General features: G+C 34.2%; 1 pseudogene; it reads left to right on the top strand.

Moving 5' to 3' along the window:
• The first annotated feature begins 12,221 nt into the window (after nt 1-12,221).
• On the top strand, nt 12,222-18,542 carry LOC129295699 (DNA-binding protein RHL1-like; annotated as a pseudogene).
• Nucleotides 18,543-20,130: the final 1,588 nt, after the last annotated feature.

The raw sequence follows: 20,130 nt of genomic DNA, 5'->3' as shown, positions 1-20,130 counted from the left end.
ATTGATTGTTTTCCCTTCTTGTGGTTTTTTTTTTTTTAAAAAAAATTCCATCTAAGGTTTTTCCCCCCTAGTCTTTCCCAGAACTTATAGTGTTAAGTTTGTATATTTTAGTCTAACTAAAGTGTTCATAACATTAAAACATTTATAATATATTGAGTTGAAAAAAATATATCTTAAATAACTTTTATTTAGTCCCATTTAGCCTTATTTTTTTTATTTTTTAAAAAGTATGTCTTTAGATTAAGTCCCCAGAATTTGACTCATTTTTTAGTAAATTATCTTTACTCCAATAATTACATGAAAATTTTTATTTTCCATAAAATTATTCCTTCCTATTGTTACCCAAATCTTAAAATGTTATAATGACTCGAAACTATATTTATAGCATGAAAAAAGAAAATGGTACTTAGACTGAAGATTTATCTTGGCTTCTTAATCTGGCTTACAAGTATTTTGAGGATCTTTTCTCCATTGATCTCATTGCATTCGTCTCCTCCATCTTATCTGATTAGCAGGACATACATCTCCCAAGTCTTTTGAAAATAGATTCTAATTCTTTGCGGTTAATTAAAGATGATTTTAATTGTCTATGTTCTTTTCTTTTTTTCAAAAGTTTTACGTAAGAGAATGAAAGCAATCTTTGCAAAGTTATGGACCCTAATCAATTAGCTTTTCTTCAAAGTCATATAATCTCTGATAACATTCTTATTGCCTCTGAAGTTATGCACCACATCCATCATGCCTAGGGTCCTCCCTCAAAATGGGAATCTCTTAAGTTCTACTTTGAAAAAGCTTTTGATAGCCTTTCATGGGAATTTATTGTTGTCGTCCTCATAAAAATGAATTTTCTGGAGAAATGGATCAACTTGATTCATCGATGTGTCAGTACTGTCTCTTTTCAAGTCCTCTTTGATGGCTGTCCCACCCAGGCTTCTCCAAAAAGAGGAATTAGACAAGGAGACTTGCTATTTCCTTATCTCTTTATTATTGAAACCAATGTTCTTTTTTGACTTATCAAAAAACCTTTTGAAGAGGGAAATTGGAATGGTGTCGTAATTTACCAAAATGCTCATGCATTCTCTCACCTCGTGTTTGCATAGGACACTTTCATTTTCTCCGAAGGAACACAAACAAATGCAAATCAAGGATGTTCCTAACACTTTCTACATATGGTACGATCAAAAAAATCAACAGCAACAAATCTAGTCTTGTCTCTTCTACCCACCCAAAAAAAAACTAGTCTTGTCTTCGGTCCCTCTATCTTCAATGCAGATATATTGAGCATTTATTGTATTTTCTAGATTAGATTCTCCAATAGAATTGAAAAATATCTAAGTACTTTGATGGATTTTGGGAGGAATAAAAATCAAATCTATCAGTATACCATCAAAAAAAAAAATTGAGGGGAAGCTTCAATCTTGAGAAATCAATCTTCTCTAACAAACTTCAAGACTTACCCTAATAAAGTCCGTTCTTTCTCCATCTTGCATTTATTAGTTATCATGCATTGATTTTTTTTTTTTTTACTTTATTAGAAGGAAAATTTATAGTATTTATTGTAATTTCTTTTTTCTGGGGATCACATGACAAAAAATATTAAATCCATTTAAAAAAATGGGAAAATCTTTGCATCTCCCCCCCCCCCAAAAAAAAGGGAGGTTTAGGTCTTCATGTAATTGTGGAACTTAATGCCTCTCTCCTTGCTAAACAAGTCTGGCGAGTCATTACTGCTTCTCCTGACTCTACTTGGCAACATTCTTCAAGTTAAATACGTCAACAAAAATCCGTCAGGTTTACTTCGCATGCACTCTAACGCATCTTGGATGTGGAAGGGTATTTTGAAATCTCAACAATTGTTCTAGATCACTTCAAATGGAAAATTGGAAAAGGATTTAATATTCCATTAAACCATCCTCTTTGGTGGCTGATGCAGGCAATACCCTTAAATGGATCTTATCTTTTTGTTAATAGTTAGTCCTATTATGCATAAGTCCTTGAAGTCGAACAAATCAAGAGTTCTTAAATTGTAGCCCATTGAATCAGTCACTAGTACAAAATATAAAATTTATGGGGTACTTTTTACATCGGTTGGAAGGCAAACGATATAAAAAATAAAGGCGGTGGCATTTTTGTAATTATCTTGAATTATGTAACACTTTTTACACCGGGTGTCCAGGAACCCGGTGTAATACCTTTTTACACCGGGTGTCCAGGAACCCGGTGTAAAAAGTTACCTTTTTACACCGGGTGTCCAGGAACCCGGTGTAAAAAGGTAGTGTAAAAAGTTACCTTTTTACACCAGGTACCTGGACACTCGGTGTAAAAAATGTTTTTTAAATTCATTTCTCCCTTCATTCATCAGTTCCCTCGTCTCCTCCTTCTCGCGCCCTCCCTCTCGTCTCCCCTTCGTCCGCCCACTCCCCCTCCCCCTCGCCGGCCGCCCTCCCCCCCGTCCGGCCAGCCTTCCCACCCGTCCGCCGAGCTCCCTCCCCCTCCTCCCCTCGCCGTCCACTCCCCTTCCCCCTCGATCCGCCCAGCCCCCTCCCCCTCATCTTGTCGCTCCCCTCCCCCTCGTCCCGCCGCCCCCTCCCCCTCCCCCTCCTCCCCTCGCCGCCCCCTCCTCCTCCCCCTCGGTTCGTCCGGCCGCCCCCTTCCCCTCCCCCTAGGTCCGCCCAACCCCCTCCCTCTCCCCCTCGTCCCGCCGCCCCCTCCCCCTCCCACTCCCCCTTCCTCGGCCTTCCCCCTCCCACTCGTCCCGCCGCCCACTCCCCTTGCCCACCCCTTCACTCTCCCGCCCCCCTGCCCCTCTCCCTCCCTCTTGCCCCCCTCCACCACTCCTTCTCCCTCCCTCTCAGTGTTGAGCCGTTACTGCAGCTGCCACCACCCAGGTATGTGTTGAATATAAATTTTTAAATTTTATAATGTTTAAATTTAGTTTTTAATGATATTGATTGTTGCTGGGAGTGCTGTTAGTGGCTTCATAAAGCCTCAGGTTGTTGCATGTGATTCATTTATTTGGTTTAAAATTGTTAATTTTTTCGTGTAAAATTTTCTAAAACTTTTGGGAAGTCCAATTTTTAGGGGAGACTCTGTCGAAATTTTTTTGAATTTATTCTTTCCTTTAATTTTTTTAAATTTAGTTTTTAATGATATTGATTGTTGCTGGGAGTGCTGTTAGTGACTTCATAAGGCCTCAGGTTGTTGTATGTGATCATTTATTTGGTTTAAAATTGTCAATTTTCTCTTGTAAATTTTTTTTAAAAGTCTTGGGAGATCCAATTTTTAAAGGAGATTCTGCCGAAATTTTTTCAAATCTTAATTTAATTAGGAACTTAGTTTTTTAAAATAGTTTGAAGATAATAACATTAGTTATATTCTTTAGGAGGTGACATATGGATCGTAGTTGGATGAATGCTAGACGAACGAGTGACAAGTATGATAATGGGGTGAAAGAATTTTTGGAATTTGCTAAGAAAAATGCTATTGACAATAGTGAAAGGTTCTATTGTCCTTGTGTTAATTATTTGAATGAGAGGAGACTAGGTGTTCCCGAAATAAGAGAGCACTTAGTTTGTGATGGGATTTGCAAAAATTATACAATATGGATTTGGCATGGTGAACGATTGAAAAATTATAGTAACACATATCAATGTGTGGGAGTTGATAATCTTGATGATGAAGTAGAAATGAATGAAGATCAATTAGAGGACATGATCCGTGATGTTGGGGAAGAGGCTTTTGAACGAGCACATGTGTATGATAACTTGTGCACTGACGCAGAGAAGCCTCTATACCCGGGGTGCACTGATTTTAGTTTGTTATCTAGGGTGTTAAAACTAGTTACCTTAAAGGCAAGAGTTGGGTGGAGTGATCAAAGTTTCACATGGTTGTTAGAGTTACTTCAAATAATGTTTCCGAAGGGCAATGTACTACCAAATCGTTATTATGATGCCAAGAAGATCTTGTGTCCAATGGGTATGAAGTATAAAAAAATACACGCATGTCCTAATGATTATATGTTGTACAGAAAAGAGCTTAAAGGGGAGGAGAAGTGTTCGAAATGTGAGGTACCACGGTACAAAGAGAAGGGGGCTCCTACAAAAGTCTTATGGTATCTTCCAATTATACCAAGGTTCAAGCATTTGTTTGCAAATACTAATGATGCAAAGAACTTGATGTGGCATGCAAATGAGAGGATATCTAATGGAAAACTTTGACATCCAGCCGATTCTCCTCAATGGAAGAAAATTGATCAATTGTTTCTCAAATTTGGCAATGAGCCAAGGAACTTGAGGCTTGGACTTTCTACCGATGGAACGAATCCTTATGGTAGTCTTAGTAGTATACATAGTTCATGGCCTGTTCTTTTGGTGATTTACAATCTATCACCTAAGTTGTGCATGAAACGGAAGTATATGATGCTATCCATGTTGATTTCGGGACCAAAACAACCGGGAAATGATATTGATATTTACCTAAGACCTCTGATTGAAGATTTGAAAGTGTTGTGGGAGGTAGGTGTGGAAATGTTTGATGCAAATTAGAAGGAGAATTTTAAGTTACGTGCTATGATCTTTTGTACTATAAATGATTTTCCTGCATATGGAAATTTGTCTGGTTATAGCGTGAAAGGTCATAAAGCTTGTCCAATTTGTAAAGAAAGCACAAACTACCATCAACTTCAACATGGAAGGAAGACAGTCTACCTTGGCCATCGGAGGTTTCTTAGATGAGATCACCCATATCGTAGATTGAAGAAAGCTTTTCATGGTCACCAAGAACACAATGATGCTCCGGATGCTTTGACTGGGGATCAAGTATATGAACGTGTGAAAAACATTAATATTATCTTCGGTAAGACTAAAAAGAATACTGGTGCAAAAAGCATATGGAAAAAAAGGTCTATCTTTTTTGACCTCCCATATTGGCACAATCTTGAAGTAAAGCATTGTATTGATGTTATGCATGTGGAGAAAAACGTTTGTGATAGTATTATTGGAACGCTTCTGAACATACCAGGTAAGACTAAGGATGGTGTGAATGCAAGATTGGATTTGAAAGAAATGGGAATACGGGAAGACTTACACCCAAGACCAAAAGGTAAACGAACTTATTGTCCCCCAGCCTCTCATACATTGTGCAAATCTAAGAAAAAAAGTTTTTGTGAGTGTTTACATGGAATCAAAGTTCCTTCGGGGTATTCTTCAAATATTATGAAGCTTGTATCTATGAAAGAGTTGAAACTGGTAGGCTTAAAATCTCATGATTGCCATGTCTTGATGCAACAACTATTACTTAAAATCTCATACAGGCAAGCCAGAGCATCCGGGTTGTGTGAGGGGCATTGGATATGGTGTGGGCATTAAGGACTACTTTGGAGCACCTGCACGTCCCAATTCAGGAGGTGTAGTGACTAGAGAAGAGCTTGATACATTGATATCCACTGTGAGGCAACAGACTAAGGATGAGTTTGAAGCTTCATTTGAAGCTCGGCTTCTACAAATGAAAGAGCAAATGAAGGAGGAGATGATGAGCATGATGAGCTCACGACAAGAGACAACTGCTGAACCAGTTCATACATCTCCTGCATTTCATAGAATAAAAGGGAGTAATATTCTTGAGCATGTGTCAGAGGGTCCTTTTGGTGACAACATTGGTGAACCATGTGAGATATTTCTAGAGATCCTGATAAACGCTTGGTTGCTCTTGGTAGCATCTATAGCTTGGGGTCAACCATCCACCACAAGCAAATTCAAGATGATCAAGTAAGAGCGATGGTTGCAGATCCAAAAGTGCCAGATGCTTTGGTTCCATTCCCTACTGATGAGGTGAAGACTGTGGTTGAAGCTGTTGGCAATTTTATCCTATGGCCCAAGAGACTTGTGAATCTAGTTCAAGCTGTGGTACGAAATTTCATAAATTTTTATTATGTAGCAACTTCCTAATATATGTTTTTTATTAACTATTTCTTATATTTTTATTATGTAGAAGCTTTCCTCGTCAAATCTCTCAAAGCTTCCACAACCCTCGTTGACTCCGCATCAGCGAATGATTTTAATGGCGTATGATTTATCATTCGAGTTCAAGAGTTTAGAAATGAATTCGGAGGTTGTGGGCAAGAAAGACATGATAGTGACAATTGAACGGGAAGATTTGGTTCGACTTCTGTCAAATAATCAGCTTACCACACCACACATTGAACTATTTATGATGTAAGTATATTTTTCTTTAATATAATTGCATTGTTGTAAGTAAACTTAATCATCAAGTTTAGTAAACTAATATAATTGCATTGTTGTAGGTATCTTCATCATTTGTGCATTATATCGGGCAAAGGTGATAAGTTTGGATTCATTTGCCCTCATCACATGACAGAGAAAGGTAATACTCTAGAGTTAAGGGCCGCGTACCTCCAACAGAGAATATGTAAAGTCAAAAAGGACGTTTTTATGGCTCCATATGTGCACTCGTAAGGATCAATTTATAATTAATAGTTTTTTAATATGGATTTACTTTAACTTGTATCATATTTAGCAGGGACCATTGGTAGTTATTTGTTCTTTCAATGAAGAGCAACACTGTCATCTTTTTATGCTCCCTCCATTACAAACTTGGGAAAGAAATGAAGAAGACGATAGACTTGTAAGAATACTTTTACTAAACTATTTAATTTAATTTTTTTTAATATTTTTACTAACTTGGTAATCTTGATCATAGGGCAATGAGAACATATCAAAATGTAGTCTTACAAAAGCATGGACATGAGCTCAAGAATCCCACATGGATTGAGCCAAAGGTGATGCTATACTTTATTAATATATTCAACCATTAAAATTTTTTACTAATTTTTTATGATTTGTTATATAGAGTCATAGACAATCGGTGAGGACGAACTTGTGCGGTCTATATATCATTAGGCACATGCTCAATATTATCACATTAGGCATGACCGAATTTACAAAAAGGTAAATATATATATTTTTAAAAATTTTATTTTATTATGTTATTTGAAATTGATTAATATGCCTACTTTATGAATTAAATTTTAGATGTTCGACAATTCGGATGCATTTTCTGAAGCTGAAATTGAAGACATTCGCATACGTTGGGCAACCTAGTTTGTGAAGAACTTGTGAGATTTTTTGTTACTTTTAGACATGTTTTAATTTTGATAGTTGACACAATTTAGATAATTATTAGTTTTCCTAATAGTTAAATAGTTTTATATGGTTGATAAATACTTGATAAACAATTGTAAATGAATTGAGCTGTCTGATTTGGCAATTTTTATGCACAGGAATGGCAATTTTGACAATTTAGACAATTATTAGTTTTTTTAATAGTTAAATAGCTTTGTATAGTTGATAAATACTTGATAAACAATTGTAAATTAATTGAGCTATCTGATTTGGCAATTTCTATGCACAGGAATGGGTAAAATTGATAAAATAAATATAATATAAAAAAATAAAATACTTTTTACACCGGTTATTACCACAACCGTTGTAGAATATAATATTTTTTACACCGGTTATGGTCATAACCGGTGTAAAAAGTGTACCTTTTACACCGGTTCCGCTCCCAACCGGTGTAAAAGGTGCACTTTTTACACCGGTTGGGATAAGAACCGGTGTAAAAAGTTAAAGTAAATTTTTTTTTTAATTTTCTTGTATATAACTTTCAACATCGGCTCTATAACCGATGTAAAAAATTTAATTTTTACATCGGGTTTATAACCGATGTAAAAAGAGAGACTTTTTACATCCCCTGGAACAACATCGTCTCGTTAACTGCTATAAAAAGTCATTTTTAACTGCTGTAAAAAGTCATTTTTGTACTGGTGAGTAAATCAAATCTTGGCTGCTCCTTTTTCTGTTCTTATTTTTTTTTCAATGAAGACGGTGTTATCTATTGTAAAGCTGGAAAAATGAATTGGCTCGATCCTAAATGATTAGCTCTTGATAGGCTCAGGCCTGAAAAAATCAATTCATTTAAACTTGAGTTCCTTTTGAAAGCTTATATATGAAGCCAAGTCCAAAACATAACGGTTTAGGGTCAGCCCTATAAGCTTTGAGTCCTTTTTTTTAAATTAAAAATAATTTATTCATTTCATTACAACATAAAATCTTACTTCAATGTCATTTCATACAAACAATATCTTAATTCTTAATATCAATAATATCTTGATTATCCAAAAATTCACTTATTTCAAGTAATAAAATATTAAAATTTATAAATTCCTAATTCAAGTTATACAATACAAAAGTAAATAAATTTAAAAATACTCTATTATTCAAATATAATTTAGAAATATTAACACATATACGTAACATGAATTACATTAATGTCTAGAATCTAAAGTAGATAAAGCGATTACTTTTTTGTCCAAACAAATCATTGTCTAGAATTAAACAAACCAAACTTTATTCAAAAAATATTAAACAAACCATGGTATTATGTAAATTTTAATTATAAAAAAACTACTATAACAACTAAATATTTAAAATATTATCAAAAATATTAATAACATTATCATAATAAATAATATTTTAAAATATAAATAAAATAAATGGCCTAAACAGGCTAGTCCTCAGCTCTATAGGGCCATCCCGTTTAAGCCCTCAACTCATTAAGGCTAGCCCTTATAAGTCTATATTCTGTTTTGACGCTCTAAAGCTTAAGCTTGACCCTAACAATTATCGAGCTTAAATGAGTCCCGGCTCTAATTTGTTGGGACAAGCGTCCTACTAGGCAATACTCTTCCAAATTTGCGTATCCTCTCTCCATCAAAATTTCCTATCTTCTGCCTTTATGATGTTTGGGTAAGATCACTTTGCAACTAAGTAAGGCTTGGTATCGATGGATCATATAAAGATGAGATTGGTAAATGTGAAGGTGTTGTGAGAGATCATAATGTTAATTAGGTATGAGGCTTTAACATGAATATAGGTAATTATCCTTTTTACTATTAAAGTGATTAGTATTATTTATGGTCTTTAATTATGTTGAGAAAGGAAATTTCACAATGTACATGTCTATACAAATTGTGCTGAGATGATCAACATGATTACTAGAAGTGATATTACTCACCACCTATTTAGAAAAATTATCAACTAGGCTAGAAAAATTTATTTCTATTTGGACACCTAGGCTCAAAATGATTTTATATGTTACATTATTTTTTATCAACATCCACCTTATTGTGTTAAGATGGTGGATGATGGAAGAAGATTGTCCGATAGACTTGACTAGCTTGCAATTGCTTTTGATTAAGGAGCTATCTTCATTAAAAAAAAAAAAAAACAACAAAACTCCTTATCTTCTCCTGAAAATTCTGCACAAACCAATGAGGGATATCCTTTCCCACCATCACCCTAACAGCAACACTCGCGTACTTGGTTGCTCTTCTCGGGAAACCTTGGATCATGTTTTATTGCATTGTCATCAAACCTCTTGATTGGCCTCTCTGCATCTTCAAACACACATCACGAGGTTCAAAATTCATTTCCATGCACATAGGTCGATCCTCATATACCACGATTTCAAATGGGATCTACTTTCTGCCATTAATTTTTTTAATCATGTTTATGTGTTTTTTTTTCGTTGTTGTTTACGTTTTTGTTTGAAACAGTAAGCCATATCCAGTCATCCACCATGGACGGCCAACTATTGTTACTTTGTCTTTTTAATATAATCGTTATCGTTATTCTGCAAATAAATAAAAAAAAAAGAGTTATTCACCGTCTGACTGTGCTTTCAAACGCAGATTAATGGTATGTCAGAGGAATTTGTAACAATAACAATCTCATACAATGAAAGTTTAAATTAATTTGCATAAGAGATGATAATACCAAGTTTCTAAGATACAAGGTGATGGAATTAAAAAGAATGGTATTAACTCAAAGGCATCCTTGCTATTAGGGAGAATTATATTGAAGTTTTTCATGAAAAAATTAGGATTAAGGTATAATTTTATTTTTAAACTATTATTGAAAGATTAATGTTGCTCCTAAACTAATGGAATTAGAACAATGTTGCTGTTGCCGTTTAAACATTCATTATTATTGTAGTTAGTAAAACTCACTTTTCATGAGTTAAGGTGTAATTTTGCCCTTAAACTATTCATAGAAGAACAATGTTGCCTTTATCATTTAAAAATTATAAAATTAAATAAAAATAAAATAATATTAAATGTATATATAAAATAAATATAAGAAAAAATATAAATTATAATTTTATAACTTGTCAAATACAAGTGAATCTTAGTTAAATTAGATATGAGTAAAGTCAAAAGTATTTGCATTTACACCTATAACTGTCAACATCTTTATAAAAAAATAGTTTCAAATCATATTTTATACATGTGAATTATTCAAAAAATAAAATTAACTTTTAGTGGGATTTAATTTTTTAATTTTTCTTTTTAAATTGTTTTAAGCATTTCTTTATATTATGTTTAAAATTGTCTGTTTTTTGAAAACCACTATGATTCTCAGTTTAACTTTGGTTTCCAGTTTAATAGCAGCTTAACTTTTGTCTAATCCAACTTAATCATAAAAATAATTTTTTGGTCCAAATCAAGTCATTAACGATAGCTTCGGTCGATAGTTATGGGTACAATTACAAATACTTTTGAGTTTATTCATATCTAAATATCTATTAACTAAAATCTACTTATGACAAGTTATAAAATTATAATTTATATTTTTTCTTATATTTATTTTTATATATACATTTAATATTATTGTAATTTTATTTTTATAATTTTTAATGGTGAGGGCAATATTGTTCCTCTGAAAATAGTTTAGGGGCAAAACTACACTTTAACTCATGTAAAGTGGGTCTCATTAACTACAATAACAGACGTTTAAATTGCAAGGGTAACATTGCTCTGATCTAATTAATTTAGGGGCAACATTGCTATTATGAATAGTTTAGAGGCAATATTGCTCCTCTGAGAATAATTGAAGGATAAAATGCGTCTTAACCCAAAAAAATTATATCTTCAGTTAAGCTGTTAGTGAATCTTGTAATAATTAATTTCTTTGTAAGAGACTTATATGTAATTTTCTCTTGAGAAAATTAATGAAAAGGACATTATTGAAAGGAAAATTAGTCCTAAGGACCAAATGCAAGTTTTTATTCGTTAAAAAATATGTACAAAAGAATAAAATACCCCTCTTTAAATCAATGAAATTGAAAAAAAAAACTACCTGTTCAACACATGCACTCCAAGCCAGAAGTCTTGCACCCAAATTAAAAGCCTTGCACCTGTAACAGTTCTCACCTCACCTTACTGTGGGTTTTTTGGATTGGGCCAACCCACATTATTGCAGCGGAAGCCAGTTTTTCTCAATGTGGTACTTGAATTATTTCTCATCCCACCAAAGAGATCTTTTGAAGCTTTTCCAAACTCGAACCTCCAACCTTCACCACCTTAAGGAAGTTGAGGTTAAGTTTAATACCATTGAGTCAACTTTCTTAAGGTGGTGAAGGTTGGAGGTTCAAGTTTACAAAGATTTCAAAAGACTTCTTTGGGGGGTGAGGAATAATTTAAGTACCACATTAAGGAAAGTTGGCTTCCGTTGTAATGATATGGGTTTGCCTAGTCCAAAAGACCCCTGATGAGGTGGGTAAAGACTATTACGTAAAAGGCACTTAACTTAATGGTATTAGACTTAGACTCAACTTCCTCAAAGTTGTATAAGTCGAAGGTTCGGGTCTGAAAAGGCTTTAAAGACCTATTTGGTTGGGTGAGAAATAACCCAACTATCACATTAAAAAAGTTGGCTTCCATTGCAGTGATGTGAGTTGGCCCATTCTAAAAGACCTCTAATGGGGTGAGATGAGGACTGTTATAGCACCCATACCCAATACAGAAGCCTCGTACCCCCAACCTAGATGCCTAGCACCTAACCCAAAAGTCTTGCATTCAAGTCAAAACCTTAGACTTTCAGTCAGAAGCCTTACACCTTAAGCCAGCTTGGCTGCAAAACTTTTGGCTTGGGGTGCATGTGTTGAAAATAAAATTTTTATTTTTATTCAATTTATTGATTTAAAGAGAGAGATATTTTGATTATTTATACATATTTTTTAATAAATAAAATATTACATCTGGTTCTTGAGATTAATTTTTTTTTAAATAAGGTCCTTTTCACCAATTTTCCTTTTCTTTTTCTATTATTCGAAGCTGCTAGGAAGACGTACTCTCCGTCTGATCCATCGAACGGCTGAAAGCTCCGCTCATTCAGTTGCACTTTGAGACGCTTAATTCAGGCGATCTGTATCGGAGAATCAAAAGGTCTCTGCTTCGGTTCGTGGTTGGGCGAGGAGATAGCCATCGGAATGGTGCGCGCAGCGAAGAAGGTGGAGCCAAGTGGGGAGCCCAACCGGAAGCGATAGGGCGCAAGAGGCTCAAAGGTTTGGCCTTTTCTAACAACTTACTCTCTGAGACGCCTGCCAACAGCCACCTTCATCTCAAGCCTTCCAAGACAGTGGTTAAGCATCACGGCTCAGACATTCTCAGGAAATCTCAGAGAAAGAACAGTTTCTTGTTCTTATTCTCCTTTCCGGGCCTTATTGCTCCCACTGGCGGCGGAAAGATGGCGAGCTTAAGGATTTGGGAACTAAAAACCCCATTCTGTACCTCGATTTCCCTCAGGTTCTACTTCTCTTTGTTAGACCCACTCTTGAGGTTTTGATTTATATATGTACTATGTTATGGATTCTAGTGAGTGATGATAGGATATTAGTAACTAGTCAACAGAAAAAGAAAATAGTTGCATGGGAATTGACTGACACTTTTGAGGACGTTCTGCAAGTGTGATTTTGTTAACCTTCTATTTGCATTACGATTTGTGATTGCAAATTTCCATTCTCGATATATATCCCGGTCCCATGGTCTCTTCTGTTCATTTCGGTTTTTGCACAAATCGTTTTAAAGAAAGGGAGAAAACCCTGTTCAATAGAACTGTGTGAAATTCAAGCTTGTGCCAATATGATTCTACACGATTAAGCTTTGAAGCACTTGTACTTTTGAAACAGTGGTCATTTTATGTTCAACTGTTTACTTGCTTTTACTCTAATTTTGGAGCATTTTTCAAACTCGTGAATCCTGGGAAGTATGAGAGTGGCTCTGTTTTGCTTGTAACAATATGCAATTTCATGTGTAATCAATTTCTGCCTTTTCCTTTTCAGGGCCGAATGAGTTTATTTGAATAGTATATGGACTATTGTATATCCGAAGAGCAGATACCTGACTTTTACAGTTTTCTAGAAGCGGAAAGAATGCAATGTGCGAAGATTATTTTGACAATATGGTTTGGTTTTCCCCTTCCTAATTATTTGCATTTTGTTTTGAGACTTTAATTAGAGCAAAGCCAACCATATATACTTCTGATTGATGTATCAACCGTAAGGGAACTGATTAGTTTGACAATAGTTGAAAGAGAATAAAATGATTGGAAAATAGAGAACAGGAAGAGAGACTTATAAATCAGATTCCATCAATACAAAAATTACACATAACGATCAACAATGATCTGTTTTATGGCTATATTAGAGTCCGTTAGAATTTCAACTCTCTCTCTTAACTGCTATGATGTTATTAACTACTATTAACTCACTCAGCTACTTCTACATTCATGGGTTGCCTAACAATACTTCCCCCTGTAAAGCTGTTGACTTCAAGGATCACTATTGTATTACAAAAATCAGGTATTCGTTGAAAATCAAAAAGCTGGACCTGAATAGCATCTAGAAAGCCCTATAGATTTTGGACATTGTATTTTAAAAACCCAGTCATATCCATCTAAAGGGATAATTGAAGCATCTGTGCTAAATTTTTGAGTGGCGTTAACTAAGGCCTGTTTCTGTTATTTTTAGATTCTACTATTAAGTAGTTTGCTTGAAATTTTTATTATTTCTTTTAAAGTTTGTGCTTTGATTGTGATTTTCATGTCTATGCTTATGATAGGTTTCGAACCTATGTTTTATTTAATCTTTCTCCCCTCTATTATATCCCTGTTTTGGTTTGCTACAGTAAGCATTCCTCCCTTTTCCTCTTGTGACTTGTCGGTCAAGTACTAAAAGTAACATGCATCTCTTTTCACTTCTTCAATTCCAAACTTTGTACCTTCTGGAATTGGAAAAATGGTCATTTATACTTACATTCCTTATTGACAATATAATGAATTTACCAGATTGTATTTTCGGATGCATGGTGGATTGGGACAAAAGATGGGAATCCAGAAGAAGCCAGACTTGAATTTCCTAAGGAATTGTATGAGGTCAGTACATTTTAAAATGCTAGATTGCAACTTTTGCTTTTCTAGTTTGGGATAGTGAGAGAATGAAGTATCTTATGTGATTTAACTGAACATTTCAGGGACAACCAGCTGAATATGACTTTAAAGGTGGTGCAGGTTCTGCATCTGTAGTTAATCCGGTTGTTCCCAAAACCAGGATGCAATGTGCTGAGCAACAATCGCCAAAGACACCTGCTGAGGATGATCTATCAGACAGTGAAAACAACAACAAAGGTACTAAGGAGGTGGTTCCAGTTCGACACTCAGAGAGAACCCAAGAAAATCATACAAGTAATAGCCTTCTTTTCCACATAAGATTACTTTTATCTGTTGCCTTCCTGCCCTGCGCTCAATATTATGCCTCCTTATATTTTAGCCTTGAGTTAAGAAGCACTGAGATAAGTATGAGCATTGGGTATAACACATAAGCAACTTCTAATATTTTAAGATATGTGTACAGAATGCACGCGTTCAACAAATTAACACATGACTAAACTTCAAAGTGTATAATATTATCTAGTGAAGTTAAATTTTATGTCACCTGTGATTTAAACTTCAAAGCGTCAGTCATTTAACTTTTCTTATTGGTTAGATTTGCAGATGCCTCTAGTGATGAATCTCCTGAAAGCAGCCCAGATCTCTCTGAACATGAAGAAAAAGTAAGTTATTACTGCTGCCAATGATCATCATATTATAAACTCTTTATAATTGGTTAGCTAGCAGTGTTCAGTTTCGTTTTATTTCCTTTGGAATTTGATATTTTTGATACCTAATCGACCTCAAATTTTAGAAACTTCATTGACCATACGGTATATATTTTATGTGCAACTATATGTTACCTTCCTTAATTCACTGATATAGAAAAGAAAGTCCATGCATGGTGATTGGTGATGTTAATGAGGATGCTGTAGAAGAAGAAATTCAGGTCCCTAAGGAAAATAAAAAGTTGGCTTCAGGATCTACGTCTAAAAAGGTCTCTCAAGTTTCTTCAACATCTGCAGCTAAGGAAGTTTCCAGCGGCAATTGTGGTTCACTTGTCCAAGCTACTTTATCCACATTATTCAAAAAGGTGGAAGAAAAGGTAAGCTTTTGCTTCAAATTTTGGCATGGAAAAATGCAGAGAATTGTTGAAGACAAATTTAGGATACTCCAATTCCCCTTGTATATTATATGTTTTTGCAACTTCTATTTTGCTTACCAATCTTTGGTTATTCTCTTAAAAGTACACACAAGTTTTCAGTTTTCTGGTTTCTATATTCTTTTGGATGATTTTAAGGATACATTTACTCAATAGTGCATAGGTTTTGGTGGGATATATGAGGACCAAAAAGTATAAATAGTGTCATACTTGTGATAGTTTTACTTCTGATCTAAGTACGGTCATGCATGCGATATCAACCTGGGTCTTGTATGGGTATATAGCTAAGCTATCCTTTATGGGAAGCTGTAAGTATTGACAGAAAGTGCCATGCATTCTGCATTTGTTCCATGATCTGCATTGTAATTCATAAGACATTCACAGGTGATATTTCTTCAGTCGTAAGAGTGTTTTCTAACAGGTTGTTCTTTTGTGATTTTGTCTAATCTATAGGGTCAGTTTTGGGTAATCATTTGTCAGGTTTCCATATTTAAAAAAAAAAAAAAAAAACTATTTCTTAAACACATGGAATTTGTGTTCCGTTATTTGCCTTACGGAGAGGGCATCAAGACGCATTTTAAAACAATGGAGCACATGTTTGCTGTGGTTTGCAAATCATTGAATCTGTAATAATTCAATTTTAAGGTCAAAATTTTATCTATATTAAGGGAATACTGATTAAAGATATGGACATCTCCAAATATTGTGTACCAGTCAGTCTTGGAAAATGGATTAATCTTTTGAACAGCATAACTAAAATGTAGAGCTTTAAATAGATATTAGAAAAGAAAAATAGAAAACAAGGGCTATTGTTCTGCCTGACTGGACTATTGTAAACCACCCTACATTGCTTGAGTCTGCAAAAGCATAATCTTCAAACTTGAAATTATGCTCTATTTTTTGTTTTTTTCTTATTCGGCCTTTCAAACAGGAGAAAAGTAGATCATCAATGTGCATCCTCTGTCTATTGGACAACCTTAGCGCTTCATTCCAATTATCTGCGTTCTAATGACATAAATTCAATATACTGCTCAGTACATTGAGATATTGGTCGGATTGATTGACTCTCTAAACTCTTCCATTTTCAGAAGGCTCCAAGAATCCGGAAGAAACTTCCATCATCAAAAGGTAGTTAGTTTAAGCATTTTTAGGTAGTTATATTATGGGAATTGGATCATTAAAGTTATTCGTTTTCCAGATTCCACCAAAAAGTTGCAGAATGCTGGTTCAAAAAGGAACATTGATCTGGTTCTTCTTCTTCTTCAACTAGTTTTCTGAATCTCTTTCACTTTGTTTCGGGAGAAGTTTTCCTTAATGCCCTTAGTGCTTCACATTAAGATAGAATACAAGCTGAGGTCTTTTTGGCTTTGTCACAGGAGGAAGGATCCAAGAAAAGAGTAAAACAGAGCAAAGACAATGATCCTGGTTACCATTCTCTCTCCCTCTCCTCCTTCTAAATGTTTATGGTACAGAATTAATTAAAAAAATAAACTCTTAGATCAGTATAAAATATAAACCTGTGGCTAGTTGCAGTGTTCACAAGTTGTCAACAATTCGTCTCATTTCTTAGGCTCCGCATAATGCATGGGACCCCCGCATGGTTTTTAACCGAAATATGTGAATGCATCTTCGTCGGTATTTGCCTGACCAAGCATAAAAAAGAGACTTATTGATCATTGGCGCCTGTATGGCTAGGTTTAATGTGCACCACGCGATCAAACACTAAATGGGGATCAACAAGTGGTGAAATTTTAGAATTCATGGATGTAGACTGCTCCTGCTTCTGTCAGCATTATCGAGTCATCATTAAGTGTTTGATAAATTTCTAATTTTAATTTGGATATTATATTTGGAAAAGAAACTGTAGATCGTTTAAGATTTGGCATCGTACTTGATCAATGGATTGAAGTCCTGTTTTGCTGGCAGTTTCAACGGCAGTAAAGAAACTTGTTTCTGATTCTGATGGAACAACCTTCAAATCTCCAGTTCAGGAGAAGAAACTAGTAGTGCTTTGTTTGATATGTTCTGGACTGGATATCCATCTAAAAAAAATGTGAATAGATCTGGATCTAGCCTTCCAATGCATTGAATGCTTTTATGTTTTTGGCGTGTGTCTAAAATGTTGATTTTTTTTTTTTTAAACAATGATCAAAACTTCTGTTTTGTTAATAAGTAATTTCATTTATCAAACTATGACATGTTTGCTCATCGTGTTTTTATTTTGTAGGTGCAAATAAGGCACCGAAGGGTAAAAAACGCAAGGTATATTTTTCATGTTCTCGAAAGTCTAGAGGTTTCTTAGTAGGGGTTTAGTAGTGATTTCTTTTAGTGGGTTCTTATGGTTGTTCTTTATTCATTTCGTGACGCTGCATTAAATTAAGACGACGAATAAGTTGTACAGACTTGTCCCTGCTTGACTTTACATAAGGAATTTGCAGTAAATTTCACGGATGCTTTGTTCTCTCGAGTAGTAATTTGACATTGTACCAATAAAATTTAGGTTGAAGATGAAGTTGATGACATTGAAGAAGTTTCAAGTGATTCAGAGGTAATTGTCCTTGTTACATGCATTAACGTTCAAATACGTAAAGACAGGCTTTTACAATTACAAGCACAAAAATTCAGTTTTCAAGTAGTGTTAAATACCTGGGCATATTTTTATTGAATGATCTGATAGTATATATTTGAAGAACTTGGGAATCTCATACACCTATATTCATCTTGCTGTTATTAATTATTATACCAATTTGCTGTCATGGCTCTTTTTTACATAGGATATGGATGAAAGCGACGAAGATTGGACTGCTTGAGCTTATGATCTGGATTGTAGAGATGATGCCACAAGTTTCAAGCAAGTCAAGTGATGCTATTTCCCTTGCTAAAATTGTCGACTCTGATGGCTAGAGAAGGCTGAAACGCCTTTCATGCACAAGTTCGTGCTTGAGGAAGTGACATATCATTGTGGCATGATGAAGAATGAGTTGAAATGATTTACAGAAAAAATGGAGATGTGTGGAGGGTTGAAGGACGTTTTACTGTAGAGAATCAAATCTGTTGTATCAATGATAGGGGCAAGGTTTTAGTTTTACTATTGTAAATTAAGCAATTCTTTCTAACAAGCACCATGGGTATGCGTTGAGATTGTTTTATAATATCCTGGCACTTCTATGGCATTATAAAATAGTTAAAGTGTAATATTTAATTTTTTTAATTTACACAACATTTCATTTTAATCTTAATTTTAAAGTGTTTTTTAATCCTTTAATTCTAACATCGTTAGTTTTATCTCGACAAATTTTTATATTAAACTTTTAAATATTGATAAATATTCTTAAATGTAGAACATATTAAGTACTGTTTTTTTTAATTATAATGATGATGTAAAAAATAATTATTTGAAATTGACGATGTTAGGGTTAGAAGGATGAAAAGATATTTTATAAAATTAAAATATGAAATTAAAATTTTATATAAGTTAAAAGATTAAAAGTATGTTTTTAGTTTTACAAAATTAATTTTAGAATACTCTTATTTTGATATATATAAAAAATAAAAATAAAAATAATAGATATGTTAGTTTGTGAATGAAAAAAATACCGAATAAGGCTTTTAAATGATTTTTTAATTATCTTGTAAGCGTTTTACCAGACATTATCATATATTTTACCTTCGCAAAAATCCATAGACTGAAGAATATCACGTAATCCATCATTTTCACAAAATAAAAAAAAAAAAAAAGACATTAAAGATAGTTAGCTAAAAAAAAAATACTCTCTTTGTCTCAAATTATAGACTTTTAGAGAAGATTTAGTATTCCAAAATAAAAAACACTTTAATAAAAATAAAATTTTATTAATGATACTTTTTAATATTATTCTTCCCATATATTTTCTCTCTTTAATATTTTTTCATCAATGGAGTGTTAAATAAGGACATTTTAAAAATTTATATTTTTATCTTTAAAAAAAATAAGGTTATAAAGTATATTTAATGAATTTTATTAACATATGAAATTTTATTTAATAGTGTTTTCTAATTTGAAATGGAGATAGTATTACTTTGAGTTATTAACATTAACAAGAGCTCATACCTTCACGTACATTCTCCAACTAGAAACTAGAACTAGAGAGCTCAACGCAATTCCTATAATAACCACATTATACATTACACTAATGACTGAACTTCATCCCAACTCACCATAAGGAAGCATACTTTTCTGGTGTAAGATAATAACCGGTAACTATTTACGCAAACCTACGTTGCTTTGCAAAAGTTTTGAAGGTGAAGATTTACAAGGCAGTAAGTAATAAACAAAATCTTTGAACAAGACATTAATTTGAAGCCAAAACTACACCTCTAATGACCTAAGAAAGTATCAACCCTGTCATCGTTGCCCTGGACAAGAACTTCATGCAAATCGGTGGCTTAACTCCAGCCAAGAGCAAGTATTGAAAGCAGGCAGAGTCATATCCCATCCCCACAGATCAAACCAGAAGCTACTGCAGGACCAAAAGCATCTGCTTTAGCCTTGTTCAACCCTCTCCCCACATACAGTATCAGACTTCCAACACACATGTCAATGGCCAAAAGTATGGTCCTATGTAGAAGGGAATGGCCATGGCCATTGGAAGTGGTATGAACCACCCTCTCTTACCCATCAAGTCTTTGATCAAGTTTATCACAACG

This window comes from Prosopis cineraria, unplaced genomic scaffold (assembly GCF_029017545.1).
Source record: "Prosopis cineraria cultivar Desert tree isolate PC_DT_omini unplaced genomic scaffold, ASM2901754v1 PC172, whole genome shotgun sequence".
In the NCBI taxonomy this organism is placed as follows: domain Eukaryota; kingdom Viridiplantae; phylum Streptophyta; class Magnoliopsida; order Fabales; family Fabaceae; genus Prosopis; species Prosopis cineraria.
This window is presented reverse-complemented; position numbering and strand designations above follow the sequence as displayed.